Raw genomic sequence first — 6995 nt, forward strand, 5'->3', positions numbered from 1 at the left:
TGCATACACACCTCTCTTCCTGTATACACACCTCTCTCCCTGTATATATACACACCTCTCTCCCTGTATACACACCTCTCTCCCTGTATATATACACACCTCTCTCCCTGTATATATACACACCTCTCTTCCTGTATATATACACACCTCTCTCCCTGTATATATACACACCTCTCTCCCTGTATACACACCTCTCTCCCTGCCCCCCTCGTCCGGTTCCGGGTGTGGCACGCGCAGCGGGTCAGGCTCCGGGTAACCCAGGTAACGGCGGCCGAGATGAGCTCCCATAGTAACCGCAGGAGGTCGCTTGCTGCCCGGGGTCACCTCCGGCCGGTCACCGGAAGTGACGACACGCCGCGCGCCACGTACATCCGGCGCGTGCGCTTTGACCTCATGAATCGAAAAATGTAATAAGTGACTTGTGTGTGTATACAGAGCGGTGTGAGCGGTATATAGGGCAGTAACACAACTACACACACACAGTAACACAACTATACACCTACACACACAGTAACACAACTATACACACACACAGTAACACAACTATACACACACACAGTAACACAACTATACACACACACAGTAACACAACTATACACACACACAGTAACACAACTATACACACACACAGTAACACAACTATACACACACACAGTAACACAACTATACACACACACTAACACAACTATACACCTACACACACAGTAACACAACTATACACAGTAACACAACTATACACACACAGTAACACAACTATACACACACACTAACACAACTATACACAGTAACACAACTATACACACACACTAACACAACTATACACCTACACACACAGTAACACAACTATACACAGTAACACAACTATACACACACAGTAACACAACTATACACACACACTAACACAACTATACACCTACACACACAGTAACACAACTATACACAGTAACACAACTATACACACACACAGTAACACAACTATACACACACTAACACAACAATACACAGTAACACAACTATACACAGTAACACAACTATACACACACACACAGTAACACGACTATATACACACACAGTAACACAACTATACACACACACTAACACAACTATACACCTACACACACAGTAACAACTATACACACTAACACAACTATACACACACACAGTAACACAACTATACACAACTATAAGCAAATGGTGAAAAATAGAAACATACTGATACATGACAAACGGAGTTAAAAACAAGAAGACATGTGGGTCTTAAAGGGCAGTTGACACATGTTTACATTGTTGCACTATTTGTATATTGTTAGTATCCTTACGCCCCCCCTAGGATTGCGGATGTGTCTTAAATCTAAGTGGCACTTAATTCACTGGTGGGAGTGTTTACACGTGACGTTGTTCAGCCAGTGAGGATCATTTACGGTCTATATACAGGGGGGAGTACGGAGTAGAAGACACTCTTTGATAAAGTTCTGTTCCCAGAACGAAACGCGTCAGAGTGGTACTGACATGAGGTTGTACGTTTTGATTCATTAAAGTTTTTTTGTTTTACACGCCTGGTTGGAGAGTTTTTTCAGTGGAGCAGTGACCGCCGTCTGTTCACCATTTGCTTACCTTTCTACACCACTTGCGAGCAGGAGCACACCACCGCATCACACAGCAACAAGCAACGCTTCTTCACAGCAGCACCCGGCAGTTCTTCAGTTCATAGAATGATGTATACCGGCAGGATTTACCTCTTAATCACAAGATGCAGGTGAGGCTAGCAGTAGCTGGAATTGTGATTTACTCCTGGGTTCTGTCCAGATAGGGCTCCGGGGTATCTCTACTAGCCGTGCTTCATACGCCCCCCATCAGTGATAGAGGTCTACAATCATATGTTTATGGACTTATTGATTATCTTGTTGCTGCGGTGGTTTCTTACTGACTCTCTCCACGTGTCCACACTATACCTACAAAGTTGTAGCATCAGTCCCATGGGGACATCCCTTATTTTTCCTATACACAACTATACACCTACACACACAGTAACACAACTATACACAGTAACACACACACAGTAACACAACTATACACACACACAGTAACAGCTATACACACACACACACACACACACACACACACAGTAACACAACTATACACCTACACACACAGTAACACAACTATACACACACACAGTAACACAACTATACACACACACAGTAACACAACTATACACCTACACACACAGTAACACAACTATACACAGTAACACACACACACACACAGTAACACAACTACACACACAGTAACACAACTATACACATACACACAGTAACACAACTACACACACAGTAAGACAACTATACACCTACACACACAGTAACACAACTATACACAGTAACACAGTAACACAACTACACACACACACTATACACACAGTAACACAACTATACACACAGACCGCTTAGGTGAGCACATTAATGGGATCAAAAATGCTCAGTGCAACCTAGAGAAAGGTAAAAAGATACACAATCTGTCACAACATTTTTTGACCAATCACCAAGGTAAACCAAATGGACTACATTTTATGGGTGTTGAGGTGGTTTCAAGAGACCCTCAGAGAGGGGATTGTGATTTGAAACTACTTCAAAGAGAGCAATTCTGGATATACATGTTGGGAAGTGAAGCATCAGGGGACTGAACAGCTGATTGAACTGGCCCCATTCCTCAAGTAGGAGATGCTGCTTATCCAAGGTGTATATACATAATACGCCAAAAATATACATTGATGTTCTAAGTGTATTTTCATTTATATATGTATGTATATGGATTATTTTGATTTATTATATTATACCAATAATATTGTTCTTAGTTTTTTTTCGTCAGTAACCCTATGTATTTATAGTTTATTATAATTTCTGTTTTTGTTGTTATGTTTATTTGTATATGTTACCATGTGTGCGCCTATGTGTATATGTTATAAATTTATGTGCGTTTAGATGCATGCCTGTGTGTGTATTATTTGTATTATTAGTGGGTCTCTAGCTTTATTAATTTTGAGTAAAGGTTTTTTTGTGTGTGTTTTTCAGCGCTATAGTATGTATGCTGTAGTTGCTTTTGTATGGGAGATTACCCATCGTTACACTAATTGGAAGGCTTTTCTGTACCTATCTAAGATCCTTATTGGCAGGGGGAATTATCCATTTTGCTATTTAAACCGGCCATAGGCTCAGTAAGACCCACCCCCTGATGAAGCGTCATATGACGTGAAACGCGTAGAGGTGATGTCATCACGTAGCTACGAGGAGGCGTGACGACGGACGCTCAGAAGCTACTATCATCCCCTTATTTCCACGAGGACGCGGACCCCAGCCATGTCCACAGCTTTAACATCCAGCAGTGAGAACCGGACTACATGCCAACTTAGATCAGTGTGTTGTGGACTTGTGGGATCCCATCTTCGTGCCCTGTTTTTTATATGCGGATGATTGGATCTACATGATCCAATTTTATTATGTATCCGCTACACACACCTACACACAAACACACACACCTATACCGCTACACACCCACACCTACACCTCTACGCATACCTGTACAGACCAAAGTTTCTGAATGTCTCTCCGCTGTATCATCCTGGATGGCCCTCCGCCGCCTTAAACTTAAAATGTCAAAAACGGAGCTCCTCATACTTCCTCCCAAACCTGGCCCTACAATCTCCTTCCACATTACTGTTGGAAGTACTATTATACACCCAGTAGGGGTCACACTCGACTCCTCTCTCACATTCAAAAGGTAGCTAAAACCTGTCGCTTTTTCCTCCGCGATATTACAAAGATACGCCCTTTCCTCTGTTGCTCGACTGCTAAAACTCTGACTCAGGCCCTCATTCTCTCCCGTCTTGATTACTGTAACCTCCTGCTGTCCGGCCTTCCTGCCTCTCACCTGTCTCCCCTACAATCTATCCTAACCGCTGCTGCCAGAATCACTCTACTCTTTCCTAAATCTCTCAGCGTCTCCCCTCCTGAAATCCCTCTCCTGGCTTCCGATCAAATAACGTATCACACACTCCATTCTCCTCACTTTTAAAGCTTTACACACCTATGCTCCTCTTTACATTTCAGCCCTAATTTCTCGCTATGCACCATCCCGACTCTTGTGTTCTTTTCAAGGATGTCTTCTCTCTACCTCTTTTGTATCTAAAGCCCTCTCCCGCCTTAAACCTTTCTCACTGACTGCCCCACACCTCTGGAATGCCCTTGCCCTCAATATCCGACTAGCACCCTCTCTATCCACCTTAAAACACACCTGCCTAACGAAGCATATGAGTAGCTCCATGGCTGATAATTTAAACCTCATACATAAACCTTGGCCCCTTGCAGACACACTTACCAGAACGTCCTTCTACTGTCTCTGTACGTTCTTCCCAACTACCAAAGCACTTCTCCCCTTTATGTTATTTTTTTTTTTATAACTTTCCTTTTTATTTGGGATTACAGTGCATACATAATATCACCTCCAATTAACATACATTACTGCATATCCATGTCTGAGGAAAACAATAACAATAGCGCTCAAAACAAACCCAAAATGTAATAACGACCACTATTGTGACAGTGATAATGTGATTAATACAATCAGTGACAATGCAAAAAATCAGTGATAGTGCACGTGCCTACTTAAAGTGCATATGTAGGGTGAAAAAACCTCAAAATAAACTGCAACCCTTGAAAAAAGACTGTTTCACTTGTCTTCTCGTGGATAATTTTTAAAGCGTCAGGGGAGTTTGTCTCGAAGTCATAGAATAGAAAAACATATCATAGTGCAAAAATGTTTGAACAGTGAAAAAGGTGAAAATTCATCCAAAATGACTACTCACATTTTAAGTAATCAAATTAGACAGTCATCCAACTTAAGGGGTGGATGCGCCCTATGTGTAAACAGCAGCCACCAATCACAGCCTCCAAAGGAGAAAAAAGAGACTATATAGTGTAGAGGTAAAACAATTATAATATCAAAACATGATTCAAGGCTTACACTTCATACGGTCGATGTGGGCACTCATAGGTAGCGGTTGACGGATATCCCTGGGGCTCGCGATTCCTCTGGGTACTCGGTCACCTCCGCTCTCTCTGGAAACACTTGAATCCACACCGGAGCTTTCGTCCCTTCACTTCCGGCACGCCGAGAGCCTCCCCGGCTCCCGCTGCGTCACTTCCGGCACGCCGAGAGCCTCCCAGGCTCCCACTACGTCACTTCCGGCACGCCGAGAGCCTCCCAGGCTCCCGCTGCGTCACTTCCGGTGCGCCGCGGACTTCCGGATCAGATGGTTACAGTGGAGTTCTCGTGTCCCCCTTCTCGTGGCTGTTGGACTGGAACACTCTACGCGTTTCGTCGCTCTCTCTGGCGACTTCCTCAGGAGTGACTAATAGCTGCTTACTATACTGCTATATACCCTAATGCCCTCCCTCTAATTAAGACCTAATTGTACAATTAAAGTGGTATCACATAAATTCAATGGTATCACATATATTCAATTGAAGTAGTGTCATATGTATTAACAGAGTGGGTTGGTGCAGTGTCATATGCTTCATCTGTCTTGTTATCATTTATACAGGGTACAATAAAACACAAGAATAATACAGGAAAATATATATATATGGCATCATATGAAATATAAAAATTGGCAATATAAATATATAAAAATTATATAAAAAAGACTAAAAAACTATCTGACCTATGTATCAAGTTATACACTAATAAAATCACGACGATTGTGGTTGTGCTCAAAAAAAGAAAGAAAGAAAAACGGGATTAATACAATATCATATTATTATATTATATTCACAATCAACATCACAGGAACACCCCTAGTTCAATATCCACATTGAGTCCTCTAGGAACTAGAGTTTTCAATGTGAAGATCCAGTAGGTTTCCCTTTTAGTTAGTTGAACATCACGGTCGCCTCCTCTCCAATGAGGTAGTACTTTTTCTAAGACCGTAAAGGTCAATCCTGTGGTGTTGCCTTGGTGATGTTTAATAAAATGATCTGACAAAAGGTGTGTGGTTAGACCTCTTCTAATGTTGCCTACATGTTCTAGGATTCTAATCCTTACATCCCTGGAAGTTTTGCCGATATATTGAAGACCACAAGGACATGTGATCATATAAATTACATAGTCAGTTCTACATGTGACATGGTGTTTAATATCATATTTCTCTTTTGTCACATGTGAAGTGAAAGAAAATTTATCAGTTGTTCTGTATTTACAGGCCTTACAAACTGTGCATCCAAAAAAAACTTTTATTGCAGGTAGCCAATTATTTTCTCTTTTTTCTTTTATTTTAGGCAGTGAACTTGGGGCTAGTTGACTCTTCAGATTGTTTGCCCTCCTGAATATAACCATGGGCACATCTGGAACCACATCACCTAATATTGTGTCATTTTGGATAATATGCCAATATTTCTTTATAATTTTCACATTTTTTTTTAATCTTTATTAAAATTGGTTAAAAATGAAAAACTGAATTTGTCTTTATTAGTTGTGTCTGATTTTTCCTCAGTTTTTGTTTTCAGCAGATTGCTTATATCTAGATCTCTTGCTTTTGTTATAGCATTTTTTAAATTACCAGGATTGTATTTCCTACTTAGGAACCTGTTCTCCAATACTTTGGATTGTATTTCAAAGCTATTAAGATCTGAGCAATTACGTCTTACCCTTCTAAATTGGCCATAAGGCACATTATTTAACCAACTTTGATGATGACAACTCCAAGGTAAGATATAATTATTACTGTCAACTTCCTTGTAGAAGGTTTTGGTTTTCAGGCACCCCTCCTCTGCAAATATAGTCAGATCAAGGAAGTTGACAGAAATCTTGCTGTAATTGCATGTAAATTTTAGATTGGAATCATTATCGTTAATGTATTCAATGAATCTGAGAAGATCTGTTTCTTCACCTCTCCAAATAAAGATAATATCATCAATAAATCTCCGCCATAGGACCAAATT

The 6995-nt window shown here is 40.9% G+C and overlaps 1 long non-coding RNA gene across 1 annotated transcript; it reads left to right on the top strand.

The window, feature by feature from the left end:
• The first annotated feature begins 364 nt into the window (after positions 1-364).
• On the top strand, positions 365-6495 carry LOC142485424 (uncharacterized). The gene is made up of 3 exons (XR_012798464.1): positions 365-407; positions 1567-1756; positions 6333-6495. It is a non-coding gene; the product is annotated as an uncharacterized LOC142485424 (long non-coding RNA).
• Positions 6496-6995: the final 500 nt, after the last annotated feature.

This window comes from Ascaphus truei, unplaced genomic scaffold (genome assembly GCF_040206685.1).
Source record: "Ascaphus truei isolate aAscTru1 unplaced genomic scaffold, aAscTru1.hap1 HAP1_SCAFFOLD_601, whole genome shotgun sequence".
In the NCBI taxonomy this organism is placed as follows: Eukaryota; Metazoa; Chordata; class Amphibia; order Anura; family Ascaphidae; genus Ascaphus; species Ascaphus truei.